Source organism: Lissotriton helveticus, chromosome 2_1, assembly GCF_964261635.1.
Source record: "Lissotriton helveticus chromosome 2_1, aLisHel1.1, whole genome shotgun sequence".
Lineage (NCBI taxonomy): Eukaryota > Metazoa > Chordata > Amphibia > Caudata > Salamandridae > Lissotriton > Lissotriton helveticus.
In genome coordinates, this window is record NC_136059.1 from 1,677,607,814 (window position 1) to 1,677,630,735 (window position 22,922).

Below are 22,922 nucleotides of genomic sequence, written 5' to 3' on the forward strand. Positions count from 1 at the left end.
GAGAATCTATATCGCTAATGTGAAATGTATGTTTTTATAGGGAATGCATGGTTTTTTTCCTATACTAACACTTAATTTTTGTATAGATGCAACAACAAATATGTCAGATGCTCGACCGAGGGACCTCACTCCACATTTCATGCACATTGTTAGATGGCATGGGAGTAGTGCTTGATGTAAACCGAAGAGGGCCACTGGCACTCATTTTCTGACAACCTGCACTCATTTTTCTGCATCTGACTATTAATCGAACTAGAGAGAAAAATAAACAAAACAGGAAGATGGGGAAAAAACGCCTTAAAGAGAGAACACAGGAACCTGCAGAAATGACATAAGGAGGAAGGGATTGTCTTCAAGTGGATTGAAGAGGCACATGGTGAAGTAAAGACTACCCAATCTTAGCATAATATGTACCCCCTCGCTGCGCCTCTCCTCCGTCGTCCTGCCGTAGTCGCTCCTGGACGGTGTTCAAGGATCTGATAGAGACTACTAGCCGCAGATTCCTTAATGTAGAATTATCCCCAGGCGTGTGACTGGATCCGGAAACTTTTCTGTACCCCAGCATCTCTGCGTGCCGGGCGGCGTTACCGCTTGCCTTCAGCCTGATGTCCGCGGGCGTGATATTAGCGAGGTCACGCAAGCCCCACTCCGGCGCGCTGACGTCCGTTTTTCTCTTTTCCACGTGCAACGCGGATCCGGATCATGCCCTGACCTGTTTTCAGGCCTCCTTTTCCCGTTTTCTTTTATGGAACAGTGTGCGAATGCCTTCGGACTTCAAGTCGTGTACGGATTGTGCACGTCAGATGTCGGCAACGGACCCTCACCCGATATGTATGTGGTGTTTGGGCGAGCACCATGACTCTGCGGACTGCGAAGCTTGTCAGCACCTTAAAACGAAGTCCCGGCGGGAGCGCCGGATGAAATTGCTGCCGCCCCGCTTGTCCAGGTCGGTGTTGTCCCAGCGTCCATCCCCTACCTCGGATCCCAGGAACTGCCAATTCAGTCTGCGGCATCGACCCGCGCCATAGCCCCAAGGATGTCGCTCGCCAGCTGGTAGGTCCTGTAGTTTGTCTCCGAGGTCTTGTCCTTGCTCTGCGGAGGGTGCGGTTTCCCTAGTTATGTGTGCCCCCGGTAGTCGCTATCCTATCTGCCGTTTCCCGGCGTCGGGGCGACTAGGTACCAAATGTCAGCCTGCGCTGCGGTTCTGCAGGCTTCTTTGGCCGCTCCTCCACCTCCTGAGACGTCGCCTGTTCCCTTGCCTTGCGCGAGGCCTTCCGCGGAGACACCGGCGGCTTAGGCCCCGGCGCCAAAGGTTTCGGCTTCAGGTTGTAGGAGGGTGGTGTCATCGAGGGGTAATCCTTCGGGGCTCCGCTCTTCGACCCGTGATGTCCCTGCCTCACCGCAAATCCCTAGGGGCTCCATGTGGCGTCGCAGGAGGTCGCCGTGACTCCGATCTTTTCCCCGAGTCCCCCTCGGAGCAGGCAGCTGCCTCTCCAGGGGCCGAGTCGGCTTTGTTTCGGCACCGGAGGCTTTCCTCCCCGGCCCTGGCGGTGCCACGGGGGGGCCAAGACTTGGGGTGCTTTCCCGAGCCCTTCTCGTTCCTCTCTGCGGCGGCTGCCCCGAGTGAGATCGAGCCGGCGCCTTTTCAGCCCCGATCCTTAGGAGCACTAGCTCCGACCCCGCCTGTGAGAAGTTGGCCTGATGTGCAGTGTTCACTATTCTAGTGATCACTATATATCAGTCCAAACAACCCTTATTGATGATTGGTTGTAAGTCAACCTTATAGACCAGCTATCCTAGTAGCATGGATACGAGCAGTCTAAGGCTAAGACTCTAGAGGGCGTGTTAAGCCAGCTGTTTTACCATCACATTACCCCTTGAACACCCAGTGAAAGGACACCACACAAGTGTTATGAAAATAAACAATGTATTTATTAGAATCACAACAACCCTGTACTCTTTATGAGGACAGGGTGCTAAGCACACAACAAAACTCTTATGAAAATACTTAAGTTAGCACGTTATACACAAATGCCCGAGGGGCACGAAAAACCATATATTCTAAAAGTGGAATGCGAAATTACTAGCAGGTAAGTACAGTACTAATAGGCTTTGGAATCGCTAGGACTTGACTAGGGAATCGTTAGATTACTTCTAGGAGACCTAGGGGACTCGGGTGCAGAGTGTGCACTCTCACGCGGGATGCGGGACAAAGTCTATGGAAGCTAGTAAAGGCAAAGTTAGTGTTCACGGGCGAACCCGACCTGGTAGGGAGAAAACGACAGTGGATCCTGACCCTTGGATAGTGAGGCTATGCTGGGACACCGAAGTGCCGAAGTTACCTAGCCCAGGGGCTGCAGCTGCATAGGTCTGAAAAGACGTCGGGGATCTCGTTGCCGGACCAGGAGCCTGGAAGGAAGAAGTTGCTGGCAGGCGACCAGTGAAGAAAAGTTCGATGGATCCAAGCCTGGATCAAGGAAGAAGGAAACCTGAAAGCAGAGGGGACCAAGTTCTTGAATCACTAGCCAGTGATTAAGTGGGCACCAGGATGGCACCGGGCGAAGTCACCGCAGTCAGGTGAGTGGGCACTGCTGGGCTCTGCAGTCTCTCGGACCAGGAGGCGTTGTCGGCGACCAGGATGGAGGTGCGAGCTGTCCCACGAAGGTTCTTGCTGTCGACGTCGCTGGACCCAGGATTGGGCAACAAGTCTTGGCAAATGCAAGGCCCACGCGGTGGACCTAAAATGGCGTCTTAGCCGGACCAGGAGGGTCCAGGGTACTTCTCCGATGGAGGGAAGCAAGGGCCAGTCTGGAGCAACCAGACCAGCAGCAGTGTTGTCGTCGGGCGTCGTCAGGAAGGCCACAAGCCAGCGGGCTAGTAGCCAAACAATGCGGTGAGCAGCAAAAAGCAGAAGGGCCCCACGCCGATCGTGGAGATGCTGGGGGGCTGCACTTCGGTGCTGGAGCTGCTCAGGGTCGGGGCTTCTCGGACCCCAAAGCACTCACCAGGAATTCACTCAGCGGGCTTGCTGGAAAGAAGTCGTGCAGTCTTGCAGATGGCCGGTCCCTTGAGGTCTCGTCGCACCCACGGTTCTCAGCTGGGCTGTAGAGGTGGGTAGAGGTCAGAGGTGCCAGGGAAGCCGGTTCTCGTCGAGCTGGGCAGTCGGATTCCGGAGGAAGGACTTGCAGCAGACCGCAGTGTTCTTAGATGGTGCCTGCGGATGCAGGGTGACTACTCCTTAGCCACAAGGGAGAAATCTTAGGAAGAAGTCTTGAGTTCCTTTCGTAGAAAGTAGTTTCAGGATTCAAAGATGATCTGATTTGGAAGGGGGCCAGTCTCTACCTTTATCTTGGAAAAGGGGGCTGGCACGCGACTAAGTCCTGCCCTATGGGTGGGACCAGGAGGGGGGTGGTTACACCCACTTCCTTGGCGGGCTTTTCCCCAGGCCAGGGGCTGGAGTGCCCCTGGAACTGGTTCCAGCCAGCCTATGCACAGTGAGCACCGGGGTGCCACGTGCAGTCACCTTCCTCTAAAGCCCTGCCTACCTACAATACACAAAACCCTGTCTGGGACGGTGCTGGCACCGCCCCTGGCAGGAAACCCTTTGTCCTTATCTCCTGCTCTGGGAGGACTCCCAGCAGCAGGAGGGCAGACTTGTGTCTCGGTGGCAGCATCCATTTTGTGGATGCTAAGGCTCTGTCTGACTTTTAACCGGGTTATAGGTTACAGGCATGTCGTGTCCCTCTAGAAGGGTGGAATGCTAACCCCGTCGCCAGAATTGGCGAGGGGTTAGTATTCCAATTCGTATGACACCTTACTCGACATGTTTTGATAAAGCGATACCAGAGTTGGCATTTAACCGCGAGGATTATAATGCACTTAAGAGTATATGGTATGCGATATCATGGAAACGGCTAAGGGATGGATCCCGAAAGCCGCAGACAGGCTCAGCTCATGCCAGAGCACCATCTCACACGATTCCAAGCACTCTGCCTTCAGGATGGTTAAGGCCTGCCATAGGAGTGACTGATAGGAGATCTGTGTGTCCATTTTAGGGTTAGATATAGGTATACTATATCTAAAGCAAAGGGTGAGTACACCACCTTGCCCCAGCTGTCGTGCAGCCAGTTGTGTCAGTTTTAGTTAGTCAATCCAGGGGTGGCACAATACATGCTTCAGCCCCTGGGAGACTTCTGGGTGCACCTCAGCCCTGGGTACAGGGACTTGGAGAGGGCCCAGTGCCAATTCAGTACCTAAGTACAATTTGGATAGAGAGAACAGCTAGGCTGTGGGTCTGATTAGCAGGCCCACAGCCAGGGAAAGTCGTAAACCAGTGCAGCAAAAAGCAAAAATCTGGGTGATCATAGGATTGCAGACCCTACTCTCCTACATGACCCCCCCCCCAAACTTTGGGACAATAAACTAACCTTGACCAGGTGAGTCTTCTTGCTCTAAGTGGAAATACCTGGAGAGCCCATCAGCATTGCTGTGATCAGTCCCAGGTCTATGCTCCACTGTAAAATCCATCCCCTGTAGGGAAATGAACCACCTAAGCAGTTTGGGGTTTTCACCCTTCATCTGATTTAGCCACAAGAGGGGCTTATGGTCTGTCTGAATGGTGAAGTGAGTGCCAAACAAGTAGGCCCTCAGCTTCTTCAGGGCCCAGACCACAGCAAAGGCCTCCCTCTCAATAGCTGACCAATTTTTCTCTCTGGGTGTCAAACTTCTACTAATGAAAGCAATAGGCTGATCATTACCATCAAAATTCAGTTGAGACAGAACAGCTCCCACACCCAACTCAGAAGCATCTGTTTGGACAATGAATGGCTTGGAGTAATCTGGACTCTTGAGGATAGGTGCTGTGCACATGGCCTGTTTTAGGTCATTGAATGCTTTCTGACAGCTTGCTGTCCACTGAACTTTCTTTGGCATCTTTTTGCTTGTCAGGTCATTAAGGGGGGTCACTATGGACCCATAATTTCTGACAAACTTCCTATAGTACCCAGTCAGGCCCAAGAAAGCTCGAACCTGAGTCTGGGTGATTGGAGGAGTCCAGTCCTTGATGGCCTGTATCTTACTCTCCAGTGGCTGAACCTGGCCTCCACCTACAAGGTGGCCCAGGTATACAACCTGTGTCTGCCCTATCTGGCACTTGGTGGCCTTGATAGTGAGGCCTGCCTTTTGCAGGGCCTCCAACACTTTCCTCAGGTGGACCAGGTGATCCTCCCAGGTGGAGCTAAAGACAGCAATATCGTCCAGATATGCTGCACAGAAGTCATCCAGCCCAGTGAGGACTTGATTCACCAACCTTTGGAAGGTGGCAGGTGCATTTTTCAGTCCAAAGGGCATTACCACAAATTGATAATGCCCTCCAGGGGTAGAAAATGCTGTCTTGGGTTTGGCTTCCTCAGCTAACCTGATTTGCCAATACCCAGCTGTCAAATCAAATGTGCTTAAGAAGTTGGCAGAAGCCAATCTATCTATAAGCTCATCTGCTCTTGGTATTGGGTGGGCATCAGTCTTAGTGACTGCATTGAGGCCTCTGTAGTCTACGCAAAACCTCATCTCTCTCTTACCACCCTGGGTGTGAGGCTTTGGCACTAGAACTACTGGGCTAGCCCAAGGGCTATCTGAGGGCTCAATGACTCCCAGTTCCAACATTTTCTGCACTTCAGTTTTGATGGAGTCTCTAACATGATCAGGCTGTCTGTAGATTTTACTCTTGACAGGCAGACTGTCTCCAGTGTCAACATCATGGGTACGCCAATCAGTTTGGCTGGGTGTCAGAGAGAACATATGTCTGAAGGATTGCAGAACTTGCCTGCAATCCTGTTGCTGATGTTCAGTGAGGCTGCCACAAAAGACAACACCATCAACTGACCCATCATCAGGATTCTGAGTGAGCAGGTCTGGGAGAGGGTCACTCTCTTCCTCCTGTCCCTCATCTGTGGCCATGAGCAAGCTCATGTCCTTCCTGTCAACATATGCCTTGAGCCTGTTAACATGGAGCACTCTGAGAGGGCTCCTGGGAGTTCCAAGGTCCACCAAGTAGGTAACCTCTCCCTTTTGCTCAATGATGGTGTGGGGCCCAGACCATTTGTCTTTCAGAGCTGCTGGGGCCACTGGCTCCAGCACCCACACCTTCTGTCCTGGCTGGTACACAGTCAGAACAGCCTTTTGGTCATGCCAAGCTTTTTGAAGTTCTTGGCTGGCCTCAAGGTTTTTGGATGCCTTTTCCATGTACTCAGCCATCCTGGAGCGGAGACCAAGTACATAGTCCACTATGTTGGTTGCAGGCTTTTTGAGAGGTCTCTCCCATCCTTCCTTCACCAAACACAGGGGTCCTCTTACAGGATGCCCATACAGAAGCTCAAAAGGGCTGTAGCCAACCCCCTTCTGTGGGACCTCTCTGTAAGCAAACAAGAGGCAGGGGATCAGGACATCCCATCTTCTCCTAAGAGGTTCAGGTAGTCCATGAATCATCCCTTTCAGGGTCCTGTTGAATCTCTCAACAAGCCCATTGCATTGTGGATGATAGGGTACGGTGAACTTGTAGTTCACACCACACTCTTTCCACATGGCAGTCAGATATCCTGACATGAAGTTTGTACCTCTGTCAGAAACGACCTCCTTAGGGAAACCCACTCTGGAGAACACTCCAACTAGGGCTCTTGCCACTACAGGGGCTGTAGTGGTCCTAAGGGGAATAGCCTCAGGGTACCTGGTGGCATGGTCCACCACCACCAGTATAAACTTGTGCCCTGATGCTGTCTGGGGTTCCATTGGACCAACAATGTCAATCCCCACCCTTTCAAAGGGAACCCCCACCACAGGTAGTGGTATGAGGGGGGCCTTTGTTGTGCCACCTGACTTACCACTGGCTTGGCAAGTGACACAGGAGCGACAAAACTCCTTGGTATTCTCATTCATATGGGGCCAGTGAAAGTGTGAGACAAGCCTGTCCCAAGTCTTTGTCTGACCTAAATGACCTGCAAGGGGAATCTCATGGGCCAAGGTGAGAAGGAAACCTCTCAGAGACAAGGGGATGACCAGCCTCCTGGTTGCACCAGGCTTGGGGTCTCTTGACTCAGAGTACAGGAGTCCATCTTCCCAGTATACCCTGTGGGCACCTGTGGCATTCCCTGCAGCCTCAGCAGCAGCCTGCTGTCTGAGGGGTTCAAGGGAAGGGCAGCTCAACTGTTCCTTCCCCAGGTCTGCTCTGGAGGGTCCCCCTGAGCCCAGAAACTCAACTTGATCAAGTTCAAGCTCTTTAGGCTCAGTTTCCCTCAGCTCTTCTAGATCAGCCTCCTCAGAGACTTGATCCTCAACCTGGGGCAAGGGGGAAGGCAAAGCCTTACCCTTACTGCTCTTCTTCTTGGAAGGTGTCTGGTCCATAATTTCAGGATCCAGCACCTGTTCAGTGGGGCATCTTCTGGCCTGTGACCTAGTCACAGCAAGCACATGTGCTGGCAAGCCTAACATCTCCATGTGAGTCCTCTGCTCCACTTCTGACCATTGTGATGACTCCAAATCATTGCCCAACAAACAATCAACTGGGAGGTCTGAACTGACTACAACTTTCTTTTGTCCCTTCACTCCACCCCAGGAGAAAGCCACAATTGCCACACTATGACTAGTAGTGACATTGCTGGCATTGGTCACCAGGAAATCAGTACCTGGCATGGCGTGTCCAGGGTCCACAAAGTTAGGTGTCACCATGGTGACACTGGCACAAGTGTCCCTATAGGCCTGAGCCATTTTGCCATTAATCAAAGGTGTCTGCCTGTATTTGCCCAAAGTATTGGGACTTATTTCAGGGGACATATCCATATCCCCTGTACAGACAAGGACAGCCTGAGTGAGTGTGCCAACTAAGTTGTCAGACCCCTCAGTACCCAAGGTTAACCCAACTAATGCCTTGGGAGGTACACTACCACTACTGACTGTACTAGGGGGTGCAGTTGCTTTAGGAGCTGTAGTGGCAGGAGTTTGTCCTCCTCTTTTGGTGCACTCACTAAACCAGTGAGATTTACTTTTGCAGTACTGGCACCACCTTTTTGACTGGCCTTCTTGAGTCTTCTTCTTCTGGGAAGCCTGACCCCCACCCTCTTTGGTTTGTTGGGGACCTGGTGAAGACTTCTGGTCATTTTGCTCATTCTTAACATTACCCTTCTGGTCTGCTTTCTTCTGACCACCCTGGTTCTGGTTCTGGTTCTGCTTGATCCTTGTCCTGACCCATTTGTCTGCCTTCTTTCCCAATTCTTGGGGAGAGGTCAGATCTGAATCAACAAGGTGCTGGTGCAACAACTGGTTCTGACAATTGTTTAAAATTTGTTCTCTCATCATTAGATTATACAATCCTGTGTAATCTGTAACCTTGCTACCCAGCAACCAGCCCTCCAAAGCCTTAGTGGCACAATCCACAAAATCAGACCAGTCCTGAGACTGAGTTTTCTGGGTGTCTCTGAACAGCAACCTGTACTGCTCAGTGGTTAAACCAAACCCATCAACCAGTGTATTCTTCAGGACCTGGTAATTGTTAGCATCCTCTACTCTTGTAGTGAGGAGCTTATCTCTACCTTTACCATCAAAGGAGAGCCACAGTATAGCTGCCCACTGACTCTGGGGAATGCCCTGCACAGTGCAGGCCCTCTCCAGAGCAGCCATCCATTTCTGGATATCATCCCCTTGCTTAAAGGGGGGCACTATTTTAGTCAGGTGTTTAGTATCTAAACCCTTCTCTCTATCTCTTGGGAGATTGCTGCCACCAGTGGGTGCTAACCCACTCATCTGCTGCTCTCTAGCAAAGGCAAGCTTCTCTTTGGCCAGGGCAAGTTCTTCCCTTTCAATCCTCAGTTCAGCTTGTCTCATCCTAGCTTCATGCTCCCTTCTCTGAGGGGAAGTAAATCTCCTCTGTGGAGGATTCCTTCTCCCCTGAGAAGAGGCATTAGAGTGCAGAGATCTATTGGAGTCCCTAGAAAGAGATCTATCTCTCCTAACTCCAAGGTTAGGCCCACTTCGGGTTAGTACTGGGGGGCCCCCAGATCCTAGCCCAAGTAAGTCTAAGTTGGTCCTAGTTAGCCTTCTGACTACCTCAAGACCTTTGTCTACCTCATCCCCAGAGAGTTCCTCTTGGTCCTCCTCCTCAACTGCAGTAGCAATGTTGGGAAGGTCTGGATCCTCAGGGGTTCCCTCTAAGGCTGGCATGTTCTCATGTAACTGAGAAAGCTTTCTGGCATCATATGTCTCTAAGAGACCTATCAGAAAGGGAGTGGTGGGGTTAGACCCCTGCTTCAGTTTCCTGGAGACACAGATTTGTCTCATCTCCTGGAAACTGAGAGCTGCATATCTTGAAGTGACCTGTGGAGGGTCAACACTGACCAGGGGAGTCTCAGTAGAGTCCCCCTGAGTCGACATGCTTTTCTAGTGAGGTGTAAGTGGTGCACTTACCTACACTATATGTTTGCCTACTGATCCCTTGCTAGAGTTGTAGTTTAGGGTGTGCTAGGCCCTAGGAGCTATAACAGCTGGTTCAGTAGAACTCAGAGTATTCTAAGCTAAGTTATATGTACCTTTAGTACTTATGTGATCTTTCACAAGATATTCTTAGGGCATGTGTGGTAAAACAACAGCAAGCTCAAATCCCAACCGCTGCTCACCAATGTGAGAAGTTGGCCTGATGTGCAGTGTTCACTATTCTAGTGATCACTATATATCAGTCCAAACAACCCTTATTGATGATTGGTTGTAAGTCAACCTTATAGACCAGCTATCCTAGTAGCATGGATACGAGCAGTCTAAGGCTAAGACTCTAGAGGGCGTGTTAAGCCAGCTGTTTTACCATCACATTTCCCCTTGAACACCCAGTGAAAGGACACCACACAAGTGTTATGAAAATAAACAATGTATTTATTAGAATCACAACAACCCTGTACTCTTTATGAGGACAGGGTGCTAAGCACACAACAAAACTCTTATGAAAATACTTAAGTTAGCACGTTATACACAAATGCCCGAGGGGCACGAAAAACCATATATTCTAAAAGTGGAATGCGAAATTACTAGCAGGTAAGTACAGTACTAATAGGCTTTGGAATCGCTAGGACTTGACTAGGGAATCGTTAGATTACTTCTAGGAGACCTAGGGGACTCGGGTGCAGAGTGTGCACTCTCACGCGGGATGCGGGACAAAGTCTATGGAAGCTAGTAAAGGCAAAGTTAGTGTTCACGGGCGAACCCGACCTGGTAGGGAGAAAACGACAGTGGATCCTGACCCTTGGATAGTGAGGCTATGCTGGGACACCGAAGTGCCGAAGTTACCTAGCCCAGGGGCTGCAGCTGCATAGGTCTGAAAAGACGTCGGGGATCTCGTTGCCGGACCAGGAGCCTGGAAGGAAGAAGTTGCTGGCAGGCGACCAGTGAAGAAAAGTTCGATGGATCCAAGCCTGGATCAAGGAAGAAGGAAACCTGAAAGCAGAGGGGACCAAGTTCTTGAATCACTAGCCAGTGATTAAGTGGGCACCAGGATGGCACCGGGCGAAGTCACCGCAGTCAGGTGAGTGGGCACTGCTGGGCTCTGCAGTCTCTCGGACCAGGAGGCGTTGTCGGCGACCAGGATGGAGGTGCGAGCTGTCCCACGAAGGTTCTTGCTGTCGACGTCGCTGGACCCAGGTTTGGGCAACAAGTCTTGGCAAATGCAAGGCCCACGCGGTGGACCTAAAATGGCGTCTTAGCCGGACCAGGAGGGTCCAGGGTACTTCTCCGATGGAGGGAAGCAAGGGCCAGTCTGGAGCAACCAGACCAGCAGCAGTTTTGTCGTCGGGCGTCGTCAGGAAGGCCACAAGCCAGCGGGCTAGTAGCCAAACAATGCGGTGAGCAGCAAAAAGCAGAAGTGCCCCACGCCGATCGTGGAGATGCTGGGGGGCTGCACTTCGGTGCTGGAGCTGCTCAGGGTCGGGGCTTCTCGGACCCCAAAGCACTCACCAGGAATTCACTCGGCGGGCTTGCTGGAAAGAAGTCGTGCAGTCTTGCAGATGGCCGGTCCCTTGAGGTCTCGTCGCACCCACGGTTCTCAGCTGGGCTGTAGAGGTGGGTAGAGGTCAGAGGTGCCAGGGAAGCCGGTTCTCGTCGAGCTGGGCAGTCGGATTCCGGAGGAAGGACTTGCAGCAGACCGCAGTGTTCTTAGATGGTGCCTGCGGATGCAGGGTGACTACTCCTTAGCCACAAGGGAGAAATCTTAGGAAGAAGTCTTGAGTTCCTTTCGTAGAAAGTAGTTTCAGGATTCAAAGATGATCTGATTTGGAAGGGGGCCAGTCTCTACCTTTATCTTGGAAAAGGGGGCTGGCACGCGACTAAGTCCTGCCCTATGGGTGGGACCAGGAGGGGGGTGGTTACACCCACTTCCTTGGCGGGCTTTTCCCCAGGCCAGGGGCTGGAGTGCCCCTGGAACTGGTTCCAGCCAGCCTATGCACAGTGAGCACCGGGGTGCCACGTGCAGTCACCTTCCTCTAAAGCCCTGCCTACCTACAATACACAAAACCCTGTCTGGGACGGTGCTGGCACCGCCCCTGGCAGGAAACCCTTTGTCCTTATCTCCTGCTCTGGGAGGACTCCCAGCAGCAGGAGGGCAGACTTGTGTCTCGGTGGCAGCATCCATTTTGTGGATGCTAAGGCTCTGTCTGACTTTTAACCGGGTTATAGGTTACAGGCATGTCTTGTCCCTCTAGAAGGGTGGAATGCTAACCCCGTCGCCAGAATTGGCGAGGGGTTAGTATTCCAATTCGTATGACACCTTACTCGACATGTTTTGATAAAGCGATACCAGAGTTGGCATTTAACCGCGAGGATTATAATGCACTTAAGAGTATATGGTATGCGATATCATGGAAACGGCTAAGGGATGGATCCCGAAAGCCGCAGACAGGCTCAGCTCATGCCAGAGCACCATCTAACACGATTCCAAGCACTCTGCCTTCAGGATGGTTAAGGCCTGCCATAGGAGTGACTGATAGGAGATCTGTGTGTCCATTTTAGGGTTAGATATAGGTATACTATATCTAAAGCAAAGGGTGAGTACACCACCTTGCCCCAGCTGTCGTGCAGCCAGTTGTGTCAGTTTTAGTTAGTCAATCCAGGGGTGGCACAATACATGCTTCAGCCCCTGGGAGACTTCTGGGTGCACCTCAGCCCTGGGTACAGGGACTTGGAGAGGGCCCAGTGCCAATTCAGTACCTAAGTACAATTTGGATAGAGAGAACAGCTAGGCTGTGGGTCTGATTAGCAGGCCCACAGCCAGGGAAAGTCGTAAACCAGTGCAGCAAAAAGAAAAAATCTGGGTGATCATAGGATTGCAGACCCTACTCTCCTACACCGCCCCAGTCTCCTTGGGAGCACTTGGTGGAGGAGGCTGACTCCGCTGTGCCGATGCCCATTCCGGCGCCGGTCGGCGTCGAGCCGGTGCCTGTGGCGGATTCCACGGTGCCGTGCCGGTGTCGGGTACGTGATTCTTCTGAGGAGAGGTTTGTCATCTGCTGGTTTCTTCCTCTCCGGAGACAGGGCGCCACATTGTTGCCTTTTCACCAGCATCTTCCAGGGAGGGCGCCTCTCCATCCCCACGGCCTAAGTCCTTGGGCCCTCCTTTCACCAGTCCGCGGTTGGACCCTCCTCCGGCCTCTCCGCCTAGGTAATTTGTCGTTGCTCTTCTGTTCTGGACTTTTTGTCCTTCACTGTTAATGGTCTGTGGTAGCAGGCTTCTTCGTCTGCTGCACCTTTTTTCTCTTCTCATGTGTTTTCGTCTATGGGGAGAATGTTGTATCTATTTGCGGGGTTGCCCTGCAGTAACTGTGCTCTGCTCTTCCCTTCTAGGACTTTTGGTGCCACTGTGCCTGGCACTTCCCCGAATGGTGCTGTTCCTCACCATTTGCTTCTTTCCTTTCTGGTTATCTGATTTTTCGCACACTGTTCCCATATTCTAACAGTTTTGTTTGTGATGGCTCTGTGTTGTCGCGGAAAAGTTCTCTGAAGAAAACTGACATCAGCGCGCCGGGGTGGGGCTTATGTGACCTCACTGACGTCACGCCCGGGGACAACGTCAGGACGGAGTCACTCGGTACCGCCCCCTGGTGCGCAGAGATGCTGGGGGAAAGAAAATTTCCGGATCAAGTCTCAGCCTGGGGATAATTTTACGTTAAGGAATCTGCGGCTATGTTAGACGGCGACCGGGAGGGCCGGCCGAGCACAGTGATCGCACAGACAGGTAACTTCCCCCCCACAGATGGACACCACACAAAGATTAGGGTAACACCTTTTATAGGCACTTCGGGTAGTAGGGTGGTACGATACAAGGCGATCAGAACACGATGATCCTCTCAATTCTAGTCTCTAGTAAGGGAAGGGGGTAGCGGGACAGTCTTGGTACCCACGGGTACGGGTGTGTAACGGTGATAGCTCACAATCCTCGAGCTCGGTGTTCGGATGGGTCAGACCGCGGCAGCGCCGGCAGGTCCCGAAGAGGTCGTAGGTGGCAACGGGCCGCGGCAGCGCCAGCAGGTCCCAACGAGGATGAAGGTTACAACGGGTCGCGGCAGCGCCAGCAGGTCCCACGAGAATGCAGGTTGCAACGGGCCGCGGCAGCGCCAGCAGGTCCCAACGAGGATGGAGGTTACAACGGGCCGCGGCAGCGCCAGCAGGTCCCACGAGGATGCAGGTTGCAACGGGCCGCGGCAGCGCCAGCAGGTCCCAACGAGGATGAAGGTTACAACGGGCCGCGGCAGCGCCAGCAGGTCCCACGAGAATGCAGGTTGCAACGGGCCGCGGCAGCGCCAGCAGGTCCCACGAGGATGAAGGTTACAGAGGGCCGCGGCAGCGCCAGCAGGCAGGACAATAGTTCACAAGGCAGGGCTGTGGCAGCGCCAACAGTCCGTCAAGGATGAGTTCGTCGCGGTGTCTCTCGACTCCAGGATACAACTGCCTTCCTGTCCTGGGGCTGCCCCAGTTATAGGTCTGGCGCCCTTTGATGTCCGGACCCTCGCTCTTGGAGGTCGGGAGGTCCGGGATGAGGGAGTCCAGACACCCAGCAGGGGGGCGGAGCCAGCGCCCGAGGAGGCTGGGGGTGCTCGGCACCTGGCGGGGGAGAGCCATCGACACTTCGTACTCCCATTGACCTGCCAAGTGGGCCGTTCACCTCCTGGGTGGAGGGTGGTGCCGGGATGTCGGGGCCTGGCCAGGCCCAGGGTTGGGGTCGGGCTGAGGCCGCGCGGCCGCGTGGTGCCGTGTCCAAGATGGCGGCTGGGCCGGGCAATGGTGCTGACGGTGGCCCGGGCCCTGTCCTGCGGGGAGGGAGCGAGCCCTTCATGTGGCCTGTCCAACATGCGTCCCCCCCAGCTGAAGGCGGGGAGAGTCACCCATCTTCTTGGGGACTTTCCTCGTCGAGGCGGAAAAAGCGGGACAGGCCATCCGCGTTGGCGTGGTCTTGGCCAGGGCGATGTTCCACAGTGAAGTCCATCCCCTGCAGGGAGATGGACCATCGCAATAGTTTGGGGTTCTCCCCCCGCATCTGCATGAGCCATTGCAGGGGCCGATGGTCCGTCTGTACCCGGAAATGGGTTCCGAAGAGGTACGGCCGGAGCTTCTTGAGGGCCCATACCACCGCGAAGGCCTCTCGCTCAATGGTGCTCCAGCGCTGTTCTCGGGGCAGTAGGCGTCTGCTGATGAAGGCCACTGGTTGGTCCACTCCCTCGGGGTTCAGTTGGGAGAGGACGGCCCCAATACCCTGGTCGGAGGCATCGGTCTGCACGATGAACTCGCGGCTGTAGTCGGGGGCCTGGAGCACAGGAGCGGTGCACATGGCGGCCTTCAGCGTCTCGAAGGCTGCTTGACAGTCGGGAGTCCAGTTGACTCTTTTTGGGTGGTTCTTAGACGTGAGTTCCGTGAGGGGCCCCACAATGCTGCCATAGTCCCTTACAAACCGCCGGTAGTATCCGGTGAGCCCCAGGAAGGCTCGGACCTCGGTTTGTGTCTCGGGGGGTTGCCAGGACTGAATGGCAGCTACCTTGAGTTGGAGGGGGGCCACCAGACCGCTCCCCACTTGGTGTCCGAGGTAGGTCACGGACCCCTGGCCGATTTGGCACTTGCTGGCATTTATGGTGAGGCCGGCCTGTTGGAGGGCCTGCAGGACCTCTCTGAGGTGGTGGAGGTGATCCGTCCAGTGGCGGCTGTATACCGCGATGTCGTCCAGGTAGGCGGCGCTGAATTCTTCGAGGCCTACCAATGCCTGGTTCACCAGTCTTTGAAAAGTGGCTGGAGCGTTCTTCATGCCGAAGGGCATCACTCTGAAATGGTAGTGCCCATCCGGGGTGGAGAAAGCGGAACGTTCTTGGGCTCTGGGGGTGAGGCCGATCTGCCAGTAGCCCGCTGTCAGGTCGAAGATGCTTAGGTAGCGGGCTGCCCCCATGCGGTCGACTAGTTCATCTGCTCGGGGGATAGGGTGAGCGTCGGTTCGGGTGACCGCGTTCAGACCCCGATAGTCAATGCAGAACCGGAGTTCAGGGGTGGTGCCCGGGGCCGCGGCCTTGGGGACCAGGACGACCGGGCTGGCCCAGGGACTGTCCGAAGGTTCGATGACTCCGAGGGCGAGCATCTTGGAGACTTCTTCTTGGATGCATGTACGTACCCGATCCGGTACTCGGTACGCCCGGTGTCGAACAGGAGGACTGTCCCCCGTGTCCACGTCGTGCAGACACCAGGAGGTGACTCCGGGTGCGAGAGAGAACAGGTTTGCGAACGGCAGCAGGAGGGCCCGGCAATCTTGACGCTGCTCTGGGGTCAGGGCCTCAGAGTCGGACCCCGTCCACCGAACCATCTCTTTCCCGGGTCCTCAGTAGGTCAGGGAGGGGCTCGGAGTCTCCTTCTGCGCCACTGTCGGTAGCCATCAGCAGGCTGAGCTCTGAGCGCACGAAGTGGGGTTTGAGTCGGTTGGCGTGGAGGACCCGGAGGGGGTTCCGGGGGGACTCCAGGTCGATGAGATAGGTGACGGGGCTCCTGCGCTCGATCACCTTGAAGGGCCCCGTCCATTTGTCCTGCAAGGCACATGGTTCGATGGGGGACATCACCCATACCTGCTGACCCGGTTCAAACTCGATGGAGGAGGCATGTTGGTCGTACCACTTCTTCATGTCCTCTTGACTGGCCTCCAGATTGGCTTTAGCGATTTCCCTGAATTTCCGGGTCTGATTACGGAGGGTCAGGAGGTATTTGTAGACGTCCGGAGGGGTCTTTAGGGGGGCCATTTCCCATTCCTCCTTCACTAGGCTGAGAGGCCTGCGAACGGGGTGTCCGTACAGGAGTTCGAAGGGGCTGAAGCCGAGGGACTTCTGGGGGACTTCTCGATAGGCGAAGAGGAGGCACGGTAGTAGCACGTCCCACTGGCGGCGTAGGGGTTCTTCCAGCCCCATGATCATCCCCTTGAGGGTGCGGTTGAACCGCTCGACCAGTCCGTTCCCCTGGGGGTGATAGGGGGTGGTGAATCGGTAAGTGACTCCGCACTGCTGCCAGAGGGATTTCATATACTTTGAAATAAAGTTCGTACCCCTGTCGCTGACGACTTCCCGGGGGAAGCCCACTCGAGAGAAGATCCCCATCAAGGCTCGACCCACTACTGGGGCTGTTATCGTACGAAGGGGGACCGCCTCAGGATAGCGGGTAGCGTGATCCACCAGGACCAGGATGAAGCGATGTCCCTGTGCTGTTCGGGGGTCCAGGGGCCCCACAATGTCTATTCCCACCCTTTCGAACGGGGTGGTCACCACGGGGAATGGTTGTAGGGGTGCCTTGAGTTTGCGGCCGCTCTTCCCACTGGCCTGGCAGGTCGGGCAGGACCGGCAATGGTTGGATACGTCATTTCTCATTTTGGGCCAAAAAAAGTGAGTCACCAGGCGGTGGTAGGTCTTGTCTTGGCCCAGGTGCCCGGCCAGGGGGACATCATGGGCTAGGTTCAACAGGAAGTCTCTGAAGTGGAGGGGCACCACCAGCACTCGCCCGGCCCCCAGTTCTGCTATTTTCTGTTCGCTGTACAAGAGATCATTGTCCCAATAAACCCAGTGGGCCCCGGTGGTGTCTCCTTGGCTCTGGGCGAGCGCTTGCTGTCGCAATCCCTCGAGGGAGGGGCAGGTCTTTTGCTCCTGCCGGAATTGTTCCTGGGCGGGCCCCCCTTCTTGACGCCACTGAGCCAGGTCGGGAAGCTCGGGGGGCTGTGTGGACTCCTCTGGGGTGGGGTCCGGGTGGTCGGTCTGGAGGAAGTCTTCTTCTGGAGTGATCGAGGGCGGAGGTGCTGCCCATTCTGGTTCTTCTGGTCTAGGGATGGTGCGGGTGGCCATGGACCGGGTGGTTACGCACGCCCAGTCCGGGAGACCCAACATCCCCAGATGCTCTCTTCTTTCCACAGCGGCCCACGGGGAGCTCTCGAGATCGTTCCCCAGGAGGCAGTCTACGGGGGCATCGTCACGGACAGTTACTTTCAGCATGCCGGACACTCCTCCCCATTCGAAGGGGACGCAGGCCATCCGACACAGGCTCTCCGAGTTATCTGCCGATCGGACGGGGCAAAGTACGTTTGGTAGGATTTGTTCTGGGGTCACCAGGTGACAGCGGACGGCCGTCACACTGGCCCCGGTGTCACGCAGGGCCTCGGCCTTGCGCCCATTGATGCTCACCCATTGGCTGTACTTCCGAGTGTTGGCGGGCAGGGGAGTCCGCGGGACCATGTCTCTTCCTCCTAGGCATGCCAGGGTCATGGCGGCGGGTTCCCACTCGAACTGCTCCGACTCATAGGTCTCCGTGTCTTCGGAGACTTGTTCTTCTCCCAGGGCGGCGGCCGCCATCTGGCGGGGCCCGGGGGCCTGGTTCTTCGGGCAGGTCGGGTCGCTGGCATAGTGGCCGACTCGCTGGCATCGATGACACGTCACGTTAGCTCGGAACCCCGGGCGCATCGGGGGGTTTCCCCGGCCTGCTGGGGCCGGGGTGGCGTTAGTGGGTGCGGCCGGGGCGGCGTCTCTGCCCCGGCCCGGGCCTCCTCCTCCTCCTCGGGGACGATGGTGACCTTGGTTGGTTCTGTTCTGCTCATTCGGCCCACTCCGGGCCACTCGGGTGCTCTCCCACCGGTCAGCCTCGGTGGCGAGCTGCCGGGGTTCAGTCAATTTACTGTCGAGGAGGTGCTGCCTGAGCTCGTGCAGTTGTTGGAGAGGTGCTCCCACACAATGAGATTGAAGAGTTGTTCGTAAGTGGTTACGTTGTTACCCTTGATCCACCCCTCGAAGGCTCGGCTGAAAAAGTTCACGTATTCCAACCACGTCGTACCTGGTATCCGGGTGCAGTTGCGGAACCTCTGGCGGTACATTTCGGGTGTAAGTCCATATCGACTGAGGAGGGCGGCCTTCATGTGGTCATAGGACGTCATTTGATGGTCCGGAAGCTGCAGCAGGGCATCACGACCCTCGTTGACGAATCTCCCCCATAGACCGGCTCCCCAGTCACTTCGAGCAACCCGGTGGGCGGTCATGGCAATCTCATAGGCCTTGAACCACTGCTGTATGTCGTCGTTCCGGTGATATTCTCGGACCACATCCTTGGGGATGTGGACCTTCTGCTCGGTAGGACCCGGGGAGTGCGGTTGCTCGGGCACCCCTAGGTTTTTGTTCAGTTTGCGTATTTCTATCTCCGCTAGTTTGCACTCGTGCTCGTATGCCAGTCTTTTTTCTTCGAGGTCTCTCTGTCTCTGTTTTTCCTCTCGCTCTTCTCTGAGCCGTAAGTGTTCTAAGTTTATTTTTTGTTCCGCCAGTTTCAATTCTCCGTCTAATCTGAGTCGTGCCAAGTCTAACTCGTGTAATCTATTTTTTTCCCGCTCTTGGATCTCTTCATGGGAGGGGCCTGTTCTCCGTTCCTCCGTCCGGGTGGTGTTGCCTTCCTGGGCTGCGGGGTCCCGGGGGGTTGCGGTATTTGTCTCTGTCCAGGCCTCTAGGGCGTTTTTGAAGTCTTCTTTTGTGCTTAGCCCGGTGGTAGCAATTCCTAAGTCCATGCAAAATTGTTTGAGCTCTCGGTGGTTGTATTCTTCCAGCTTTTCCATCTGGAACTTCTCCGCCGATCCGCTCTCTTTGGTCGTCATTGTGGTTTTAGTCGTAGGGTGAGTTACTGTCTGTACGGTACGCGTTGGTTCGGATCGCGCCGCTAGCCACCAATGTTAGACGGCGACCGGGAGGGCCGGCCGAGCACAGTGATCGCACAGACAGGTAACTTCCCCCCCACAGATGGACACCACACAAAGATTAGGGTAACACCTTTTATAGGCACTTCGGGTAGTAGGGTGGTACGATACAAGGCGATCAGGACACGATGATCCTCTCAATTCTAGTCTCTAGTAAGGGAAGGGGGTAGCGGGACAGTCTTGGTACCCACGGGTACGGGTGTGTAACGGTGATAGCTCACAATCCTCGAGCTCGGTGTTCGGATGGGTCAGACCGCGGCAGCGCCGGCAGGTCCCGAAGAGGTCGTAGGTGGCAACGGGCCGCGGCAGCGCCAGCAGGTCCCAACGAGGATGAAGGTTACAACGGGTCGCGGCAGCGCCAGCAGGTCCCACGAGAATGCAGGTTGCAACGGGCCGCGGCAGCGCCAGCAGGTCCCAACGAGGATGGAGGTTACAACGGGCCGCGGCAGCGCCAGCAGGTCCCACGAGGATGCAGGTTGCAACGGGCCGCGGCAGCGCCAGCAGGTCCCAACGAGGATGAAGGTTACAACGGGCCGCGGCAGCGCCAGCAGGTCCCACGAGAATGCAGGTTGTAACGGGCCGCGGCAGCGCCAGCAGGTCCCACGAGGATGAAGGTTACAGAGGGCCGCGGCAGCGCCAGCAGGCAGGACAATAGTTCACAAGGCAGGGCTGTGGCAGCGCCAACAGTCCATCAAGGATGAGTTCGTCGCGGTGTCTCTCGACTCCAGGATACAACTGCCTTCCTGTCCTGGGGCTGCCCCAGTTATAGGTCTGGCGCCCTTTGATGTCCGGACCCTCGCTCTTGGAGGTCGGGAGGTCCGGGATGAGGGAGTCCAGACACCCAGCAGGGGGGCGGAGCCAGCGCCCGAGGAGGCTGGGGGTGCTCGGCACCTGGCGGGGGAGAGCCATCGACACTTCGTACTCCCATTGACCTGCCAAGTGGGCCGTTCACCTCCTGGGTGGAGGGTGGTGCCGGGATGTCGGGGCCTGGCCAGGCCCAGGGTTGGGGTCGGGCTGAGGCCGCGCGGCCGCGTGGTGCCGTGTCCAAGATGGCGGCTGGGCCGGGCAATGGTGCTGACGGTGGCCCGGGCCCTGTCCTGCGGGGAGGGAGCGAGCCCTTCATGTGGCCTGTCCAACAGGCTAGAATCGTCTCTACCAGATACATAGTTACCGAAGGTAAGTAACTCGTACAACAGGAAGCACTCAGGCTCCCCTGAGCCAATTACAACCCTGCAATGCAGCGTTGTGATTGCTCTGAGTACTGTGATTCACGACTCAGACGGGGACTGGATGCCTGGGCATGTTCTCCAGCCTGGATGGACAACATGCAAAGTGCGCATTACTGCTTGGCCGGCCAAACATTCATGCGTGCTTACGCAGTGCAAACCACTTCTCCCTCCTCTGTCAGCAGAGCAGCCCCACCCCACCCACAAAGGAGACCCGATTCAAGCCTTGTGACTCCTGTCACAAGCTGATGTCTGTCACGGATCAGCATCTCTGGTGCCTGGAGCGCGACCATGACCCGAACTAGTGCTCCGACTGTCGGGCCATGAACCCGGAATCTTTGCGGTAGCGGTCCCAAAAGCTTTTAGAGGCCCAGTAATCTGCTCGGCATCGCTCGAGGTCCGGATCGAGAGGAGGCCTTGTCCCCTAAGGGCGCATTCCCTATTGCCACCCTTTCCCCGAACCTCCCACCCAGCTTAGCGCTACGGTCGGTGAACACTGCATGCCTCTTGGACCTTTCTACCCAAACAGTGTGGGATACAGTTGTGCCAGTGCTGCCACAGTGCCCGGAGTAGGCCTGGGCTGTTCACACCCGCACAGAGGGTAGAAACGCAGCTGAGTTCAACATCAGATGTGGGCTGGATACCGCCGACTCAATGGGCAGAACAGTTTCCACGTCAGTAGCCTTGAGGCACTATGCCTGGTTTGTTTCTCTGGGGATGTCCAATCCACCTTACTGGACATGCCCTTTGATGGCCGTCGCCTTTTCGTTGACAAAGCGGACTTGGCGCTCGATCGCTTCAAGTATTCTAGGGCTACGGCCAGATCCTTGGGCCTTGCAGCAACCTATCGCCCCACGCGGTCCGCTTTTCGACCCATTCGTGGCTACGGAAGGGGTGCCCTACCAAGTTCGACCCAGGCTAGCCACCGGCTCACGAAATCGGCCCAGTCTGTGCGTGGCCACGGAGGTGGGACCCAGCAACATGGGTCTGGGGGCCAGCGGGAGGGCAAGTCCACCCACAACCTCCCTGCAGCTGCCTCCAAGTCCTCCTGGTCCGACATTTCAGAGCCACCAGAGGCCAGTGGGCGACAGGATTTGCCATCAGCTCCACTACTGGCAAAACATCACGTCATACAGGTGAGTTTTGCAAATAGTCCGAAGAACTACTCCCTCCCCTTAAAGACTACCCCCCATACCCCCCCCAGCCATGCCACCTCAGTACCATCTTATGTCGGATGATCATCTGGCCCTTCTCCAACAGAAAGTTGTGGCTCTCTTGGCCAAGGGAGCCATGAAGCGAGTTCATGCCCCAGAAGTAGGTTGTGGTTGCTATTCCCACTACTGTCTGGTGCCCAAGGACAAAGGCCTGTGTCCTATCTTGGATCTCAGGAACGTCAACCACTTCCTCCAGAAGGAGAAGTTCAAAATGTTGAAGCTAGCTCAGGTCCTGTCTGCCCTGACCCTGGAGACTGGATGGTAGCAGTGGACTTGCAGAGTGTTTTTCACATCCCTGTCCTGCCGGCCCACTGGCATTACCTGCGGTTCACAGTGGGCCACAATCACTTTCACTTTTCCGTGCTCCCATTTGGCCTTACCAGCGCCCCTCGGATGCTCATCAAAAAAGTGATGGTTGTGTTCGCAGCTCATCGGTGCAGATCAGGAGTTCCAGTCTTCTCCTATTTCGACGACTGGCTGTTGAAGAGAGACTTGCCCCGGGCAATCGTCTCCCACTTCCAGACTACGGCAGACTACCTGCACCCACAGGAGTTCACTATAAACGTGCCAAAGTCACACCTGACTCGCTCCCAGAAGCTCCTTTTCATAGGAGCGGTTCTGGACAGGACATAGTTTTGGGTTTAACCTCCAGAGCGCCGAGTCAGGGATATTCGGGCTATGATTCCGATCTTTCAACCTCTGTCCCGAATGACCCTGCGACTGCTGTCCCTCATGGCCTCCTGCATCCTGCTGGTAGATCATGACAGGTGGCATATGTGGGCTCTGCAGTGGGACCTGAAGTTCCAGTGGGCACAGCATATGGGGAAACTGTCACATTGCATTCAGATCTCGGAGGGCACTGCACGACAATCGCAGTGGTGGCTAACTAACCAAGATTGGGTCAATGGCAGAATCCTCTCCCTTCCCAACCAGAGCACACAGTGGTGATGGACGCATCACTTCTGGGGTGAGGCGGCCGCATGGGAGAGGCGGAGATCAGAGGACTGTGGTCTCTGACGGAGGCCGGGCTCGACATCAACCTTCTGGAGCTCCGGGCGATCCGTTTTGCACTGAAGACATTCCTTCCCTCTGTCAAGGGGAAGGTGGTGAAGGTGTTCAGACAACACCACTGCCATGTGGTATTGCAACAAACAAGGCGGGGTGGGGTCATAGACCCTATGTCGGGGAGCTCAGAGCCTCTGGACATTGCTGGAACTTCAAGGCCTT

At 55.4% G+C, this 22,922-nt stretch overlaps 1 protein-coding gene across 1 annotated transcript in view; it reads left to right on the forward strand.

Annotated features, from left to right (window-relative positions):
- Nucleotides 1–22,922, forward strand: part of LOC144818836 (uncharacterized) — a 1,999,126-nt gene that overhangs the window by 1,618,012 nt on the left and 358,192 nt on the right.